The following is a 20,766-nucleotide window of genomic DNA, read 5'->3' on the forward strand; positions in this document are numbered from 1 at the left end:
TGCAATGTCACATACCTAGGACACAACCTGTTCCACCTATAGGCTAGTTATGCCGTTTCGCCATGAAACAGCCCTTCATTATTGATATAGTGAGGAGATAGTAAACGGCCCGATGTTACATGTAGGTGAGAAAGCAGAGAAAGTCCACGAACTGCCCTAATGACGTCAAACCGTCGCTTTCATGACGACCCCTCGATATTCAGCTAATAGCTCTACAACCTGGGCCAAATAAACTTTAAACCCGCAGTGCTGGAGAAACGCTGCACACCTACACGGACTCATGACATTCATATGCCTGTATAACCTTACTCTGTCACCCTTCGGGGTAGCCGAGTACATAAGGCGCTAGAATACTCGGCTCGAAATTGCGGGCTAATCCCCGGCTCCGGAGATTGCAGTTTGAATGGAGGCACACTGCGAAGACGCCCGTGTGCATCGTAGCGCACGTTAAAGATCCCCAGTTGGGCAAAATTCTCCGTAGACCTCCACTACGGCGTCCGTGTGACGTAAAACCACCCCCCCCCCCCTATTGGCTATAAAACTATCGTTACTCTACCCCGTTTTTTCCGAAACTATTCTTTTCTCGAGCTTGGTAAAAAAAACGCCTATTTTTTGCCACAGCGATCGGCCCATGTGGCTAACAATGACCCTACGCACCAGTGAGAGTAGACGGAATGGTCAAATCAAGGTTGCACGACCACCTTTCTTTTTGTATTATAGACTACTTGACGAATCTTCCAGTTTCACTACATTGAAGTGCGGCTCATACGTAGCTCTACATGTTGGGGTCAACAAGCTTTATTGAAGAGGGGCACATACCTCGAGGCCCATCTCCAGTTGCGCAAACGCTCGTCACGGAACTTCATTGTAGCTTCGCACACACCTAGTTTTGTATACCCAGTTATGCAAGTGGAAATGAGCTAGGTTGGTTGAAGGAAAGCACATGGCAAAGACACCTATGCGGTGACCGACATTTACGTCAAAGGCGTACAATGAATCTGGCACTAGCCTGCTTTCACCCATTCAGTGATGCAAGTCTGGCGGTGCCCGTTTTGTGAAGGAAAGCACATGAAGACTGTCTCCTTTTCAGTTACACTGATTGCCGTTATATACGTCCACTGAATTCTGGCACGTACCCAGTCTCGGCAACGCATTTAAATGAGGTTACATTGACTTAATGAAAGATCTACATTTATTCATCGAAATATAGCCAGTAAAACACGTTCGCGTCAAATGTGTCCGCTTAAGAGAGGCGCATATGCAATGTCACATACCTAGGACACAACCTGTTCCACCTATAGGCTAGTAATGCCGTTTCGCCATGAAACAGCCCTTCATTATTGATATAGTGAGGAGATAGTAAACGGCCCGATGCTACACGTAGGCGAGAAAGCAGAGAAAGTCCACGAACTGCCCTAATCACGTCAAACCGTCGCTTTCATGACCACCCCTCGATATTCAGCTAATAGCTCTACAACCTGGGCCAAATAAACTTTAAACCCGCAGTGCTGGAGAAACGCTGCACACCTACCTGGACTCATGATATTCATATGCCTGTATAACCTTACTCTGTCACCCTTCGGGGTAGCCGAGTACCTAAGGCGCTAGAATACTCGGCTCGAAATTGCGGGCTAATCCCCGGCTCCCGAGATTGCATTTTGAATGGAGGCACACTGCGAAGACGCCCGTGTGCATCGTAGCGCACGTTAAAGATCCCCAGTTGGGCAGAATTCTCCGTAGACCTCCACTACGGCGTCCGTGTGACGTAACCCCCCCCCCCTATTGGCTATAAAACTATCGTTACTCTACCCCGTTTTTTCCGAAACTATTCTTTTCTCGAGCTTGTTAAAAAAACGCCTATTTTTTGCCGCAGCGATCGGCCCATCTGGCTAACAATGACCTTAGGTACCAGTGAGAGTAGACGGAATGGTCAAATCAAGGTTGCACAAACTTTCTTGTATAATAGACTACTTGACTGATCTTCCAATTTCACTACATTGAAGTGCGGCTCATACGTAGCGCTACATGTTGGGGTCAACAAGCTTTATTGAAAAGGGGCACACACCTCGTGGCCCATCTCCAGTGAGGCAAATGCTCGTCACGGAAGTTCATTTCAGCTTGGCACACACCTAGTTTTGTATGCCCAGTTATGCAAGTGGAAATGAGCTTGGTTGGTTGAAGAGAAGCATATGGGTGTGACACTTATGCGGTGACCGAGATTTACGTCAAAGACGTACAATAGTCTGGAACTAGCCTGCTTTCATCTATTCACTGATGCAAGTCTGGCGGAGCTCGTTTTTTGAAGAAAACGACATGAAAACTGTCTCCTTTTCAGTTACACTGATTGCCGTTATATACGTCCACTGAATTCTGGCACGTACCCAGTCTCGGCAACGCATTTAAATGAGGTTACATTGACCTTATGAAAGATCTACATGTAATCATCGAAATATAGCCAGTAAAACACGTTCGCGTCAAATGTGTCCGCTTAAGAGAGGCGCATATGCAATGTCACATACCTAGTACACAACCTGTTCCACCTATAGGCTAGTAATGCCGTTTCGCCATGAAACAGCCCTTCATTATTGATATAGTGAGGAGATAGTAAACGGCCCGATGTTACATGTAGGCGAGAAAGCAGAGAAAGTCCACGAACGGCCCTAATGACGTCAAACCGTCGCTTTTATGACGACCCCTCGATATTCAGCTAATAGCTCTACAACCTGGGCCAAATAAACTTTAAACCCGCAGTGCTGGAGAAACGCTGCACACCTACCTGGACTCATGACATTCATATGCCTGTATAACCTTACTCTGTCACCCTTCGGGGTAGCCGAGTACCTAAGGCGCTAGAATACTCGGCTCGAAATTGCGGGCTAATCACCGGCTCCGGAGATTGCAGTTTGAATGGAGGCACACTGCGAAGACGCCCGTGTGCATCGTAGCGCATGTTAAAGATCCCCAGTTGGGCAAAATTCTCCGTAGACCTCCACTACGGCGTCCGTGTGACGTAAAACCACCCCCCCCCCCTATTGGCTATAAAACTATCGTTACTCTACCCCGTTTTTTCCGAAGCTATTCTTTTCTCGAGCTTGGTAAAAAAAACGCCTATTTTTTGCCACAGCGATCGGCCCATGTGGCTAACAATGACCTTACGTACCAGTGAGAGTAGACGGAATGGTCAAATCAAGGTTGCCCGACCACCTTTCTTTTTGTATTATAGACTACTTGACGAATCTTCCAATTTCACTACATTGAAGTGCGGCTCATACGTAGGTCTACATGTTGGGGTCAACAAGCTTTATTGAAGAGGGGCACATACCTCGAGGCCCATCTCCAGTTGCGCAAACGCTCGTCACGGAACTTCAATGCAGCTTCGCACACACCTAGTTTTGTATACCCAGTTATGCAAGTGGAAATGAGCTAGGTTGGTTGAAGGAAAGCACATGGCAAAGACACCTATGCGGTGACCGACATTTACGTCAAAGGCGTACAATGAATCTGGCACTAGCCTGCTTTCACCCATTCAGTGATGCAAGTCTGGCGGAGCCCGTTTTTTGAAGGAAACCACATGAAGACTGTCTCCTTTTCAGTTACACTGATTGCCGTTATATACGTCCACTGAATTCTGGCACGTACCCAGTCTCGGCAACGCATTTAAATGAGGTTACCTTGACTTTATGAAAGATCTACATGTAATCATCGAAATATAGCCAGTAAAACACGTTCGCGTCAAATGTGTCCGCTTAAGAGAGGCGCATATGCAATGTCACATACCTAGCACACAACCTGTTCCACCTATAGGCTAGTTATGCCGTTTCGCCATGAAACAGCCCTTCGTTAATGATATAGTGAGGAGATAGTAAACGGCCCGATGTTACATGTAGGCGAGAAAGCAGAGAAAGTCCACGAACTGCCCTAATGACGTCAAACCGTCGCTTTCATGACGACCCCTCGATATTCAGCTAATAGCTCTACAACCTGGGCCAAATAAACTTTAAACGCGCAGTGCTGGAGAAACGCTGCACACCTACCTGGACTCATGACATTCATATGCCTGTATAACCTTACTCTGTCACCCTTCGGGGTAGCCGAGTACCTAAGGCGCTAGAATACTCGGCTCGAAATTGCGGGCTAATCCCCGGCTCCGGAGATTGCAGTTTGAATGGAGGCACACTGCGAAGACGCCCGTGTGCATCGTAGCGCACGTTAAAGATCCCCAGTTGGGCAAAATTCTCCGTAGACCTCCACTACGGCGTCCGTGTGACGTTAAACCACCCCCCCCCCTATTGGCTATAAAACTATCGTTACTCTACCCCGTTTTTTCCGAAACTATTCTTTTCTCGAGCTTGGTAAAAAAAACGCCTATCTTTTTGCCACAGCGATCGGCCCATGTGGCTAACAATGACCTTACGCACCAGTGAGAGTAGACGGAATGGTCAAATCAAGGTTGCACGACCACCTTTCTTTTTGTATTATAGACTACTTGACGAATCTTCCAATTTCACTACATTGAAGTGCGGCTCATACGTAGCTCTACATGTTGGGGTCAACAAGCTTTATTGAAGAGGGGCACATACCTCGAGGCCCATCTCCAGTTGCGCAAACGCTCGTCACGGAACTTCATTGTAGCTTCGCACACACCTAGTTTTGTATACCCAGTTATGCAAGTGGAAATGAGCTAGGTTGGTTGAAGGAAAGCACATGGCAAAGACACCTATGCAGTGACCGACATTTACGTCAAAGGCGTACAATGAATCTGGCACTAGCCTGCTTTCACCCATTCAGTGATGCAAGTCTGGCGGAGCCCGTTTTTTTTAAGGAAAGCACATGAAGACAGTCTCCTTTTCAGTTACACTGATTGCCGTTATATATGTCCACTGAATTGTGGCACGTACCCAGTCTCGGCAACGCATTTAATTGAGGTTACATTGACTTTATGAAAGATCTACATATAATCATCGAAATATAGCCAGTAAAACACGTTCGCGTCAAATGTGTCCGCTTAAGAGAGGCGCATATGCAATGTCACATACCTAGGACACAACCTGTTCCACCTATAGGCTAGTTATGCCGTTTCGCCATGAAACAGCCCTTCATTATTGATATAGTGAGGAGATAGTAAACGGCCCGATGTTACATGTAGGCGAGAAAGCAGAGAAAGTCCACGAACTGCCCTAATGACGTCAAACCGTCGCTTTCATGACGACCCCTCGATATTCAGCTAATAGCTCTACAACCTGGGCCAAATAAACTTTAAACGCGCAGTGCTGGAGAAACGCTGCACACCTACCTGGACTCATGACATTCATATGCCTGTATAACCTTACTCTGTCACTCTTCGGGGTAGCCGAGTACCTAAGGCGCTAGAATACTCGGCTCGAAATTGCGGGCTAATCCCCGGCTCCGGAGATTGCAGTTTGAATGGAGGCACACTGCGAAGACGCCCGTGTGCATCGTAGCGCACGTTAAAGATCCCCAGTTGGGCAAAATTCTCCGTAGACCTCCACTACGGCGTCCGTGTGACGTTAAACCACCCCCCCCCTATTGGCTATAAAACTATCGTTACTCTACCCCGTTTTTTCCGAAACTATTCTTTTCTCGAGCTTGGTAAAAAAAACGCCTATCTTTTTGCCACAGCGATCGGCCCATGTGGCTAACAATGACCTTACGCACCAGTGAGAGTAGACGGAATGGTCAAATCAAGGTTGCACGACCACCTTTCTTTTTGTATTATAGACTACTTGACGAATCTTCCAATTTCACTACATTGAAGTGCGGCTCATACGTAGCTCTACATGTTGGGGTCAACAAGCTTTATTGAAGAGGGGCACATACCTCGAGGCCCATCTCCAGTTGCGCAAACGCTCGTCACGGAACTTCATTGTAGCTTCGCACACACCTATTTTTGTATACCCAGTTATGCAAGTGGAAATGAGCTAGGTTGGTTGAAGGAAAGCACATGGCAAAGACACCTATGCGGTGACCGACATTTACGTCAAAGGCGTACAATGAATCTGGCACTAGCCTGCTTTCACCCATTCAGTGATGCAAGTCTGGCGGAGCCCGTTTTTTTTAAGGAAAGCACATGAAGACAGTCTCCTTTTCAGTTACACTGATTGCCGTTATATATGTCCACTGAATTGTGGCACGTACCCAGTCTCGGCAACGCATTTAATTGAGGTTACATTGACTTTATGAAAGATCTACATATAATCATCGAAATATAGCCAGTAAAACACGTTCGCGTCAAATGTGTCCGCTTAAGAGAGGCGCATATGCAATGTCACATACCTAGGACACAACCTGTTCCACCTATAGGCTAGTTATGCCGTTTCGCCATGAAACAGCCCTTCATTATTGATATAGTGAGGAGATAGTAAACGGCCCGATGTTACATGTAGGCGAGAAAGCAGAGAAAGTCCACGAACTGCCCTAATGACGTCAAACCGTCGCTTTCATGACGACCCCTCGATATTCAGCTAATAGCTCTACAACCTGGGCCAAATAAACTTTAAACCCGCAGTGCTGGAGAAACGCTGCACACCTACCTGGACTCATGACATTCATACGCCTGTATAACCTTACTCTGTCACCCTTCGGGGTAGCCGAGTACCTAAGGCGCTAGAATACTCGGCTCGAAATTGCGGGCTAATGCCCGGCTCCGGAGATTGCAGTTTGAATGGAGGCACACTGCGAAGACGCCCGTGTGCATCGTAGCGCACGTTAAAGATCCCCAGTTGGGCAAAATTTTCCGTAGACCTCCACTACGGCGTCCGTGTGACGTAAAACCACCCCCCCCCCTATTGGCTATAAAACTATCGTTACTCTACCCCGTTTTTTCCGAAACTATTCTTTTCTCGAGCTTGGTAAAAAAAAAAAAACGCCTATTTTTTGCCACAGCGATCGGCCCATGTGGCTAACAATGACCTTACGTACCAGTGAGAGTAGACGGAATGGTCAAATCAAGGTTGCCCGACCACCTTTCTTTTTGTATTATAGACTACTTGACGAATCTTCCAATTTCACTACATTGAAGTGCGGCTCATACGTAGCTCTACATGTTGGGGTCAACAAGCTTTATTGAAGAGGGGCACATACCTCGAGGCACATCTCCAGTTGCGCAAACGCTCGTCACGGAACTTCATTGCAGCTTCGCACACACCTAGTTTTGGATACCCAGTTATGCAAGTGGAAATGAGGTAGGTTGGTTGAAGGAAAGCACATGGCAAAGACACCTATGCGGTGACCGACATTTACGTCAAAGGCGTACAATGAATCTGGCACTAGCCTGCTTTCACCCATTCAGTGATGCAAGTCTGGCGGAGCCCGTTTTTTTAAGGAAAGCACATGAAGACTGTCTCCTTTTCAGTTACACTGATTGCCGTTTTATATGTCCACTGAATTGTGGCACGTACCCAGTCTCGGCAACGCATTTAAATGAGGTTACATTGACTTTATGAAAGATCTACATGTAATCATCGAAATATAGCCAGTAAAACACGTTCGCGTCAAATGTGTCCGCTTAAGAGAGGCGCATATGCAATGTCACATACCTAGGACACAACCTGTTCCACCTATAGGCTAGTTATGCCGTTTCGCCATGAAACAGCCCTTCATTATTGATATAGTGAGGAGATAGTAAACGGCCCGATGTTACATGTAGGCGAGAAAGCAGAGAAAGTCCACGAACTGCCCTAATGACGTCAAACCGTCGCTTTCATGACGACCCCTCCATATTCAGCTAATAGCTCTACAACCTGGGCCAAATAAACTTTAAACCCGCAGTGCTGGAGAAACGCTGCACACCTACCTGGACTCATGACATTCATATGCCTGTATAACCTTACTCTGTCACCGTTCGGGGTAGCCGAGTACCTAAGGCGCTAGAATACTCCGCTCGAAATTGCGGGCTAATCCCCGGCTCCGGAGATTGCAGTTTGAAAGGAGGCACACTGCGAAGACGCCCGTGTGCATCGTAGCGCACGTTAAAGATCCCCAGTTGGGCAAAATTCTCCGTAGACCTCCACTACGGCGTCCGTGTGACGTAAAACCACCCCCCCCCCCCTATTGGCTATAAAACTATCGTTACTCTACCCCGTTTTTTCCGAAACTATTCTTTTCTCGAGCTTGTTAAAAAAACGCCTATTTTTTGCCGCAGCGATCGGCCCATCTGGCTAACAATGACCTTAGGTACCAGTGAGAGTAGACGGAATGGTCAAATCAAGTTTGCACGAACTTTCTTGTATAATAGACTACTTGACTGATCTTCCAATTTCACTACATTGAAGTGCGGCTCATACGTAGCGCTACATGTTGGGGTCAACAAGCTTTATTGAAAAGGGGCACACACCTCGTGGCCCATCTCCAGTGAGGCAAATGCTCGTCACGGAAGTTCATTTCAGCTTGGCACACACCTAGTTTTGTATGCCCAGTTATGCAAGTGGAAATGAGCTTGGTTGGTTGAAGAGAAGCATATGGCTGTGACACTTATGCGGTGACCGAGATTTACGTCAAAGACGTACAATAGTCTGGAACTAGCCTGCTTTCATCTATTCACTGATGCAAATCTGGCGGAGCTCGTTTTTTGAAGAAAACGACATGAAAACTGTCTCCTTTTCAGTTACACTGATTGCCGTTACATACGTTCCCTAAATTGTGGCACGTACCGTCTCGGCAACGCATTTAAATGAGGTTACACTGACTTTATGAAAGATCTACATGTAATCATCGAAATATAGCCAGTAAAACACGTTCGCGTCAAATGTGTCCGCTTAAGAGAGGCGCATATGCAATGTCACATACCTAGGACACAACCTGTTCCACCTATAGGCTAGTAATGCCGTTTCGCCGTGAAACAGCCCTTCATTATTGATATAGTGAGGAGATAGTAAACGGCCCGATGTTACATGTAGGCGAGAAAGCAGAGAAAGTCCACGAACTGCCCTAATGACGTCAAACCGTCGCTTTTATGACGACCCCTCGATATTCAGCTAATAGCTCTACAACCTGGGCCAAATAAACTTTAAACCCGCAGTGCTGGAGAAACGCTGCACACCTACCTGGACTCATGACATTCATATGCCTGTATAACCTTACTCTGTCACCCTTCGGGGTAGCCGAGTACCTAAGGCGCTAGAATACTCGGCTCGAAATTGCGGGCTAATCCCCGGCTCCGGAGATTGCAGTTTGAATGGAGGCACACTGCGAAGACGCCCGTGTGCATCGTAGCGCACGTTAAAGATCCCCAGTTGGGCAAAATTCTCCGTAGACCTCCACTACGGCGTCCGTGTGAAGTAAAACCACCCCCCCCCCTATTGGCTATAAAACTATCGTTACTCTACCCCGTTTTTTCCGAAACTATTCTTTTCTCGAGCTTGGTAAAAAAAACGCCTATTTTTTGCCACAGCGATCGGCCCATGTGGCTAACAATGACCTTACGCACCAGTGAGAGTAGACGGAATGGTCAAATCAAGGTTGCACGACCACCTTTCTTTTTGTATTATAGACTACTTGACGAATCTTCCAATTTCACTACATTGAAGTGCGGCTCATACGTAGCTCTACATGTTGGGGTCAACAAGCTTTATTGAAGAGGGGCACATACCTCGAGGCCCATCTCCAGTTGCGCAAACGCTCGTCACGGAACTTCATTGTAGCTTCGCACACACCTAGTTTTGTATACCCAGTTATGCAAGTGGAAATGAGCTAGGTTGGTTGAAGGAAAGCACATGGCAAAGACACCTATGCGGTGACCGACATTTACATCAAAGGCGTACAATGAATCTGGCACTAGCCTGCTTTCACCCATTCAGTGATGCAAGTCTGGCGGAGCCCGTTTTTTTAAGGAAAGCACATGAAGACTGTCTCCTTTTCAGTTACACTGATTGCCGTTATATATGTCCACTGAATTGTGGCACGTACCCAGTCTCGGCAACGCATTTAAATGAGGTTACATTGACTTTATGAAAGATCTACATGTAATCATCGAAATATAGCCAGTAAACCACGTTCGCGTCAAATGTGTCCGCCTAAGAGAGGCGCATATGCATTGTCACATACCTAGGACACAACCTGTTCCACCTATAGGCTAGTTATGCCGTTTCGCCATGAAACAGCCCTTCATTATTGATATAGTGAGGAGATAGTAAACGGCCCGATGTTACATGTAGGCGAGAAAGCAGAGAAAGTCCACGAACTGCCCTAATGACGTCAAACCGTCGCTTTCATGACGACCCCTCGATATTCAGCTAATAGCTCTACAACCTGGGCCAAATAAACTTTAAACCCGCAGTGCTGGAGAAACGCTGCACACCTACCTGGACTCATGACATTCATATGCCTGTATAACCTTACTCTGTCACCCTTCGGGGTAGCCGAGCACCTAAGGCGCTAGAATACTCGGCTCGAAATTGCGGGCTAATCCCCGGCTCCGGAGATTGCAGTTTGAATGGAGGCACACTGCGAAGACGCCCGTGTGCATCGTAGCGCACGTTAAAGATCCCCAGTTGGGCAAAATTCTCCGTAGACCTCCACTACGGCGTCCGTGTGACGTAAAACCACCCCCCCCTATTGGCTATAAAACTATCGTTACTCTACCCCGTTTTTTTCCGAAACTATTCTTTTCTCGAGCTTGGTAAAAAAACGCCTATTTTTTGCCACAGCGATCGGCCCATGTGGCTAACAATGACCTTACGCACCAGTGAGAGTAGACGGAATGGTCAAATCAAGGTTGCACGACCACCTTTCTTTTTGTATTATAGACTACTTGACGAATCTTCCAATTTCACTACATTGAAGTGCGGCTCATACGTAGCTCTACATGTTGGGGTCAACAAGCTTTATTGAAGAGGGGCACATACCTCGAGGCCCATCTCCAGTTGCGCAAACGCTCCTCACGGAACTTCATTGTAGCTTCGCACACACCTAGTTTTGTATACCCAGTTATGCAAGTGGAAATGAGCTAGGTTGGTTGAAGGAAAGCACATGGCAAAGACACCTATGCGGTGACCGACATTTACGTCAAAGGCGTACAATGAATCTGGCACTAGCCTGCTTTCACCCATTCAGTGATGCAAGTCTGGCGGTGCCCGTTTTGTGAAGGAAAGCACATGAAGACTGTCTCCTTTTCAGTTACACTGATTGCCGTTATATACGTCCACTGAATTCTGGCACGTACCCAGTCTCGGCAGCGCATTTAAATGAGGTTACATTGACCTAATGAAAGATCTACATGTAATCATCGAAATATAGCCAGTAAAACACGTTCGCGTCAAATGTGTCCGCTTAAGAGAGGCGCATATGCAATGTCACATACCTAGGACACAACCTGTTCCACCTATAGGCTAGTTATGCCGTTTCGCCATGAAACAGCCCTTCATTATTGATATAGTGAGGAGATAGTAAACGGCCCGATGCTACATGTAGGCGAGAAAGAAGAGAAAGTCCACGAACTGCCCTAATGACGTCAAACCGTCGCTTTCATGACGACCCCTCGATATTCAGCTAATAGCTCTACAACCTGGGCCAAATAAACTTTAAACCCGCAGTGCTGGAGAAACGCTGCACACCTACCTGGACTCATGACATTCATATGCCTGTATAACCTTACTCTGTCACCCTTCGGGGTAGCCGAGTACCTAAGGCGCTAGAATACTCGGCTCGAAATTGCGGGCTAATCCCCGGCTCCTGAGATTGCAGTTTGAATGGAGGCACACTGCGAAGACGCCCGTGTGCATCGTAGCGCACGTTAAAGATCCCCAGTTGGGCAAAATTCTCCGCAGACCTCCACTACGGCGTCCGTGTGACGCAAACCCCCCCCCCCCCCTATTGGCTATAAAACTATCGTTACTCTACCCCTTTTTTTCCGAAACTATTCTTTTCTCGAGCTTGTTAAAAAAACGCCTATTTTTTGCCGCAGCGATCGGCCCATCTGGCTAACAATGACCCTAGGTACCAGTGAGAGTAGACGCAATGGTCAAATCAAGGTTGCACGAACTTTCTTGTATAATAGACTACTTGACTGATCTTCCAATTTCACAACATTGAAGTGCGGCTCATACGTAGCGCTACATGTTGGGGTCAACAAGCTTTATTGAAAAGGGGCACACACCTCGTGGCCCATCTCCAGTGAGGCAAATGCTCGTCACGGAAGTTCATTTCAGCTTGGCACACACCTAGTTTTGTATGCCCAGTTATGCAAGTGGAAATGAGCTTGGTTGGTTGAAGAGAAGCATATGGCTGTGACACTTATGCGGTGACCGAGATTTACGTCAAAGACGTACAATAGTCTGGAACTAGCCTGCTTTCATCTATTCACTGATGCAAGTCTGGCGGAGCTCGTTTTTTGAAGAAAACGACATGAAAACTGTCTCCTTTTCAGTTACACTGATTGCCGTTACATACGTTCACTAAATTGTGGCACGTACCGTCTCGGCAACGCATTTAAATGAGGTTACACTGACTTTATGAAAGATCTACATGTAATCATCGAAATATAGCCAGTAAAACACGTTCGCGTCAAATGTGTCCGCTTAAGAGAGACGCATATGCAATGTCACATACCTAGGACACAACCTGTTCCACCTATAGGCTAGTAATGCCGTTTCGCCATGAAACAGCCCTTCATTATTGATATAGTGAGGAGATAGTAAACAGCCCGATGTTACATGTAGGCGAGAAAGCAGAGAAAATCCACGAACTGCCCTAATGACGTCAAACCGTCGCTTTTATGACGACCCCTCGATATTCAGCTAATAGCTCTACAACCTGGGCCAAATAAACTTTAAACCCGCAGTGCTGGAGAAACGCTGCACACCTACCTGGACTCATGACATTCATATGCCTGTATAACCTTACTCTGTCACGCTTCGGGGTAGCCGAGTACCTAAGGCGCTAGAATACTCGGCTCGAAATTGCGGGCTAATCCCCGGCTCCGGAGATTGCAGTTTGAATGGAGGCACACTGCGAAGACGCCCGTGTGCATCGTAGCGCACGTTAAAGATCCCCAGTTGGGCAAAATTCTCCGTAGACCTCCACTACGGCGTCCGTGTGACGTAAAACCACCCCCCCCCCTATTGGCTATAAAACTATCGTTACTCTACCCCGTTTTTTCCGAAACTATTCTTTTCTCGAGCTTGGTAAAAAAAACGCCTGTTTTTTGCCACAGCGATCGGCCCATGTGGCTAACAATGACCTTACGCACCAGTGAGAGTAGACGGAATGGTCAAATCAAGGTTGCACGACCACCTTTCTTTTTGTATTATACACTACTTGACGAATCTTCCAATTTCACTACATTGAAGTGCGGCTCATACGTAGCTCTACATGTTGGGGTCAACAAGCTTTATTGAAGAGGGGCACATACCTCGAGGCCCATCTCCAGTTGCGCAAACGCTCGTCACGGAACTTCATTGTAGCTTCGCACACACCTAGTTTTGTATACCCAGTTATGCAAGTGGAAATGAGCTAGGTTGGTTGAAGGAAAGCACATGGCAAAGACACCTATGCGGGCGGTGACCGACATTTACGTCAAAGGCGTACAATGAATCTGGCACTAGCCTGCTTTCACCCATTCAGTGATGCAAGTCTGGCGGAGCCCGTTTTTTTAAGGAAAGCACATGAAGACTGTCTCCTTTTCAGTTACACTGATTGCCGTTATATATGTCCACTGAATTGTGGCACGTACCCAGTCTCGGCAACGCATTTAAATGAGGTTACATTGACTTTATGAAAGATCTACATGTAATCATCGAAATATAGCCAGTAAACCACGTTCGCGTCAAATGTGTCCGCCTAAGAGAGGCGCATATGCATTGTCACATACCTAGGACACAACCTGTTCCACCTATAGGCTAGTTATGCCGTTTCGCCATGAAACAGCCCTTCATTATTGATATAGTGAGGAGATAGTAAACGGCCCGATGTTACATGTAGGCGAGAAAGCAGAGAAAGTCCACGAACTGCCCTAATGACGTCAAACCGTCGCTTTCATGACGACCCCTCGATATTCAGCTAATAGCTCTACAACCTGGGCCAAATAAACTTTAAACCCGCAGTGCTGGAGAAACGCTGCACACCTACCTGGACTCATGACATTCATATGCCTGTATAACCTTACTCTGTCATCCTTCGGGGTAGCCGAGCACCTAAGGCGCTAGAATACTCGGCTCGAAATTGCGGGCTAATCCCCGGCTCCGGAGATTGCAGTTTGAATGGAGGCACACTGCGAAGACGCCCGTGTGCATCGTAGCGCACGTTAAAGATCCCCAGTTGGGCAAAATTCTCCGTAGACCTCCACTACGGCGTCCGTGTGACGTAAAACCACCCCCCCCTATTGGCTATAAAACTATCGTTACTCTACCCCGTTTTTTTCCGAAACTATTCTTTTCTCGAGCTTGGTAAAAAAACGCCTATTTTTTGCCACAGCGATCGGCCCATGTGGCTAACAATGACCTTACGCACCAGTGAGAGTAGACGGAATGGTCAAATCAAGGTTGCACGACCACCTTTCTTTTTGTATTATAGACTACTTGACGAATCTTCCAATTTCACTACATTGAAGTGCGGCTCATACGTAGCTCTACATGTTGGGGTCAACAAGCTTTATTGAAGAGGGGCACATACCTCGAGGCCCATCTCCAGTTGCGCAAACGCTCCTCACGGAACTTCATTGTAGCTTCGCACACACCTAGTTTTGTATACCCAGTTATGCAAGTGGAAATGAGCTAGGTTGGTTGAAGGAAAGCACATGGCAAAGACACCTATGCGGTGACCGACATTTACGTCAAAGGCGTACAATGAATCTGGCACTAGCCTGCTTTCACCCATTCAGTGATGCAAGTCTGGCGGTGCCCGTTTTGTGAAGGAAAGCACATGAAGACTGTCTCCTTTTCAGTTACACTGATTGCCGTTATATACGTCCACTGAATTCTGGCACGTACCCAGTCTCGGCAGCGCATTTAAATGAGGTTACATTGACCTAATGAAAGATCTACATGTAATCATCGAAATATAGCCAGTAAAACACGTTCGCGTCAAATGTGTCCGCTTAAGAGAGGCGCATATGCAATGTCACATACCTAGGACACAACCTGTTCCACCTATAGGCTAGTTATGCCGTTTCGCCATGAAACAGCCCTTCATTATTGATATAGTGAGGAGATAGTAAACGGCCCGATGCTACATGTAGGCGAGAAAGAAGAGAAAGTCCACGAACTGCCCTAATGACGTCAAACCGTCGCTTTCATGACGACCCCTCGATATTCAGCTAATAGCTCTACAACCTGGGCCAAATAAACTTTAAACCCGCAGTGCTGGAGAAACGCTGCACACCTACCTGGACTCATGACATTCATATGCCTGTATAACCTTACTCTGTCACCCTTCGGGGTAGCCGAGTACCTAAGGCGCTAGAATACTCGGCTCGAAATTGCGGGCTAATCCCCGGCTCCTGAGATTGCAGTTTGAATGGAGGCACACTGCGAAGACGCCCGTGTGCATCGTAGCGCACGTTAAAGATCCCCAGTTGGGCAAAATTCTCCGCAGACCTCCACTACGGCGTCCGTGTGACGCAAACCCCCCCCCCCCCCTATTGGCTATAAAACTATCGTTACTCTACCCCTTTTTTTCCGAAACTATTCTTTTCTCGAGCTTGTTAAAAAAACGCCTATTTTTTGCCGCAGCGATCGGCCCATCTGGCTAACAATGACCCTAGGTACCAGTGAGAGTAGACGCAATGGTCAAATCAAGGTTGCACGAACTTTCTTGTATAATAGACTACTTGACTGATCTTCCAATTTCACAACATTGAAGTGCGGCTCATACGTAGCGCTACATGTTGGGGTCAACAAGCTTTATTGAAAAGGGGCACACACCTCGTGGCCCATCTCCAGTGAGGCAAATGCTCGTCACGGAAGTTCATTTCAGCTTGGCACACACCTAGTTTTGTATGCCCAGTTATGCAAGTGGAAATGAGCTTGGTTGGTTGAAGAGAAGCATATGGCTGTGACACTTATGCGGTGACCGAGATTTACGTCAAAGACGTACAATAGTCTGGAACTAGCCTGCTTTCATCTATTCACTGATGCAAGTCTGGCGGAGCTCGTTTTTTGAAGAAAACGACATGAAAACTGTCTCCTTTTCAGTTACACTGATTGCCGTTACATACGTTCACTAAATTGTGGCACGTACCGTCTCGGCAACGCATTTAAATGAGGTTACACTGACTTTATGAAAGATCTACATGTAATCATCGAAATATAGCCAGTAAAACACGTTCGCGTCAAATGTGTCCGCTTAAGAGAGACGCATATGCAATGTCACATACCTAGGACACAACCTGTTCCACCTATAGGCTAGTAATGCCGTTTCGCCATGAAACAGCCCTTCATTATTGATATAGTGAGGAGATAGTAAACAGCCCGATGTTACATGTAGGCGAGAAAGCAGAGAAAGTCCACGAACTGCCCTAATGACGTCAAACCGTCGCTTTTATGACGACCCCTCGATATTCAGCTAATAGCTCTACAACCTGGGCCAAATAAACTTTAAACCCGCAGTGCTGGAGAAACGCTGCACACCTACCTGGACTCATGACATTCATATGCCTGTATAACCTTACTCTGTCACGCTTCGGGGTAGCCGAGTACCTAAGGCGCTAGAATACTCGGCTCGAAATTGCGGGCTAATCCCCGGCTCCGGAGATTGCAGTTTGAATGGAGGCACACTGCGAAGACGCCCGTGTGCATCGTAGCGCACGTTAAAGATCCCCAGTTGGGCAAAATTCTCCGTAGACCTCCACTACGGCGTCCGTGTGACGTAAAACCACCCCCCCCCCTATTGGCTATAAAACTATCGTTACTCTACCCCGTTTTTTCCGAAACTATTCTTTTCTCGAGCTTGGTAAAAAAAACGCCTATTTTTTGCCACAGCGATCGGCCCATGTGGCTAACAATGACCTTACGCACCAGTGAGAGTAGACGGAATGGTCAAATCAAGGTTGCACGACCACCTTTCTTTTTGTATTATACACTACTTGACGAATCTTCCAATTTCACTACATTGAAGTGCGGCTCATACGTAGCTCTACATGTTGGGGTCAACAAGCTTTATTGAAGAGGGGCACATACCTCGAGGCCCATCTCCAGTTGCGCAAACGCTCGTCACGGAACTTCATTGTAGCTTCGCACACACCTAGTTTTGTATACCCAGTTATGCAAGTGGAAATGAGCTAGGTTGGTTGAAGGAAAGCACATGGCAAAGACACCTATGCGGGCGGTGACCGACATTTACGTCAAAGGCGTACAATGAATCTGGCACTAGCCTGCTTTCACCCATTCAGTGATGCAAGTCTGGCGGAGCCCGTTTTTTTAAGGAAAGCACATGAAGACTGTCTCCTTTTCAGTTACACTGATTGCCGTTATATATGTCCACTGAATTGTGGCACGTACCCAGTCTCGGCAACGCATTTAAATGAGGTTACATTGACTTTATGAAAGATCTACATGTAATCATCGAAATATAGCCAGTAAAACACGCTCGCGTCAAATGTGTCCGCCTAAGAGAGGCGCATATGCAATGTCACATACCTAGGACACAACCTGTTCCACCTATAGGCTAGTTATGCCGTTTCGCCATGAAACAGCCCTTCATTATTGATATAGTGAGGAGATAGTAAACGGCCCGATGTTACATGTAGGCGAGAAAGCAGAGAAAGTCCACGAACTGCCCTAATGACGTCAAACCGTCGCTTTCATGACGACCCCTCGATATTCAGCTAATAGCTCTACAACCTGGGCCAAATAAACTTTAAACCCGCAGTGCTGGAGAAACGCTGCACACCTACCTGGACTCATGACATTCATATGCCTGTATAACCTTACTCTGTCACCCTTCGGGGTAGCCGAGTACCTAAGGCGCTAGAATACTCGGCTCGAAATTGCGGGCTAATCCCCGGCTCCGGAGATTGCAGTTTGAATGGAGGCACACTGCGAAGACGCCCGTGTGCATCGTAGCGCACGTTAAAAATCCCCAGTTGGGCAAAATTCTCCGTAGACCTCCACTACGGCGTCCGTGTGACGTAAAACCACCCCCCCCCCCCCCGTATTGGCTATAAAACTATCGTTACTCTACCCCGTTTTTTCCGAAACTATTCTTTTCTCGAGCTTCGTAAAAAAAACGCCTATTTTTTGCCACAGCGATCGGCCCATGTGGCTAACAATGACCTTACGCACCAGTGAGAGTAGACGGAATGGTCAAATCAAGGTTGCACGACCACCTTTCTTTTTGTATTATAGACTACTTGACGAATCTTCCAATTTCACTACATTGAAGTGCGGCTCATACGTAGCGCTACATGTTGGGGTCAACAAGCTTTATTGAAAAGGGGCACACACCTCGTGGCCCATCTCCAGTGAGGCAAATGCTCGTCACGGAAGTTCATTTCAGCTTGGCACACACCTAGTTTTGTATGCCCAGTTATGCAAGTGGAAATGAGCTTGGTTGGTTGAAGAGAAGCATATGGCTGTGACACTTATGCGGTGACCGAGATTTACGTCAAAGACGTACAATAGTCTGGAACTAGCCTGCTTTCATCTATTCACTGATGCAAATCTGGCGGAGCTCGTTTTTTGAAGAAAACGACATGAAAACTGTCTCCTTTTCAGTTACACTGATTGCCGTTACATACGTTCCCTAAATTGTGGCACGTACCGTCTCGGCAACGCATTTAAATGAGGTTACACTGACTTTATGAAAGATCTACATGTAATCATCGAAATATAGCCAGTAAAACACGTTCGCGTCAAATGTGTCCGCTTAAGAGAGGCGCATATGCAATGTCACATACCTAGGACACAACCTGTTCCACCTATAGGCTAGTAATGCCGTTTCGCCGTGAAACAGCCCTTCATTATTGATATAGTGAGGAGATAGTAAACGGCCCGATGTTACATGTAGGCGAGAAAGCAGAGAAAGTCCACGAACTGCCCTAATGACGTCAAACCGTCGCTTTTATGACGACCCCTCGATATTCAGCTAATAGCTCTACAACCTGGGCCAAATAAACTTTAAACCCGCAGTGCTGGAGAAACGCTGCACACCTACCTGGACTCATGACATTCATATGCCTGTATAACCTTACTCTGTCACCCTTCGGGGTAGCCGAGTACCTAAGGCGCTAGAATACTCGGCTCGAAATTGCGGGCTAATCCCCGGCTCCGGAGATTGCAGTTTGAATGGAGGCACACTGCGAAGACGCCCGTGTGCATCGTAGCGCACGTTAAAGATCCCCAGTTGGGCAAAATTCTCCGTAGACCTCCACTACGGCGTCCGTGTGAAGTAAAACCACCCCCCCCCCTATTGGCTATAAAACTATCGTTACTCTACCCCGTTTTTTCCGAAACTATTCTTTTCTCGAGCTTGGTAAAAAAAACGCCTATTTTTTGCCACAGCGATCGGCCCATGTGGCTAACAATGACCTTACGCACCAGTGAGAGTAGACGGAATGGTCAAATCAAGGTTGCACGACCACCTTTCTTTTTGTATTATAGACTACTTGACGAATCTTCCAATTTCACTACATTGAAGTGCGGCTCATACGTAGCTCTACATGTTGGGGTCAACAAGCTTTATTGAAGAGGGGCACATACCTCGAGGCCCATCTCCAGTTGCGCAAACGCTCGTCACGGAACTTCATTGTAGCTTCGCACACACCTAGTTTTGTATACCCAGTTATGCAAGTGGAAATGAGCTAGGTTGGTTGAAGGAAAGCACATGGCAAAGACACCTATGCGGTGACCGACATTTACATCAAAGGCGTACAATGAATCTGGCACTAGCCTGCTTTCACCCATTCAGTGATGCAAGTCTGGCGGAGCCCGTTTTTTTAAGGAAAGCACATGAAGACTGTCTCCTTTTCAGTTACACTGATTGCCGTTATATATGTCCACTGAATTGTGGCACGTACCCAGTCTCGGCAACGCATTTAAATGAGGTTACATTGACTTTATGAAAGATCTACATGTAATCATCGAAATATAGCCAGTAAACCACGTTCGCGTCAAATGTGTCCGCCTAAGAGAGGCGCATATGCATTGTCACATACCTAGGACACAACCTGTTCCACCTATAGGCTAGTTATGCCGTTTCGCCATGAAACAGCCCTTCATTATTGATATAGTGAGGAGATAGTAAACGGCCCGATGTTACATGTAGGCGAGAAAGCAGAGAAAGTCCACGAACTGCCCTAATGACGTCAAACCGTCGCTTTCATGACGACCCCTCGATATTCAGCTAATAGCTCTACAACCTGGGCCAAATAAACTTTAAACCCGCAGTGCTGGAGAAACGCTGCACACCTACCTGGACTCATGACATTCATATGCCTGTATAACCTTACTCTGTCACCCTTCGGGGTAGCCGAGCACCTAAGGCGCTAGAATACTCGGCTCGAAATTGCGGGCTAATCCCCGGCTCCGGAGATTGCAGTTTGAATGGAGGCACACTGCGAAGACGCCCGTGTGCATCGTAGCGCACGTTAAAGATCCCCAGTTGGGCAAAATTCTCCGTAGACCTCCACTACGGCGTCCGTGTGACGTAAAACCACCCCCCCCTATTGGCTATAAAACTATCGTTACTCTACCCCGTTTTTTTCCGAAACTATTCTTTTCTCGAGCTTGGTAAAAAAACGCCTATTTTTTGCCACAGCGATCGGCCCATGTGGCTAACAATGACCTTACGCACCAGTGAGAGTAGACGGAATGGTCA

This window comes from Dermacentor andersoni, chromosome 2 (assembly GCF_023375885.2).
Source record: "Dermacentor andersoni chromosome 2, qqDerAnde1_hic_scaffold, whole genome shotgun sequence".
NCBI lineage: Eukaryota > Metazoa > Arthropoda > Arachnida > Ixodida > Ixodidae > Dermacentor > Dermacentor andersoni.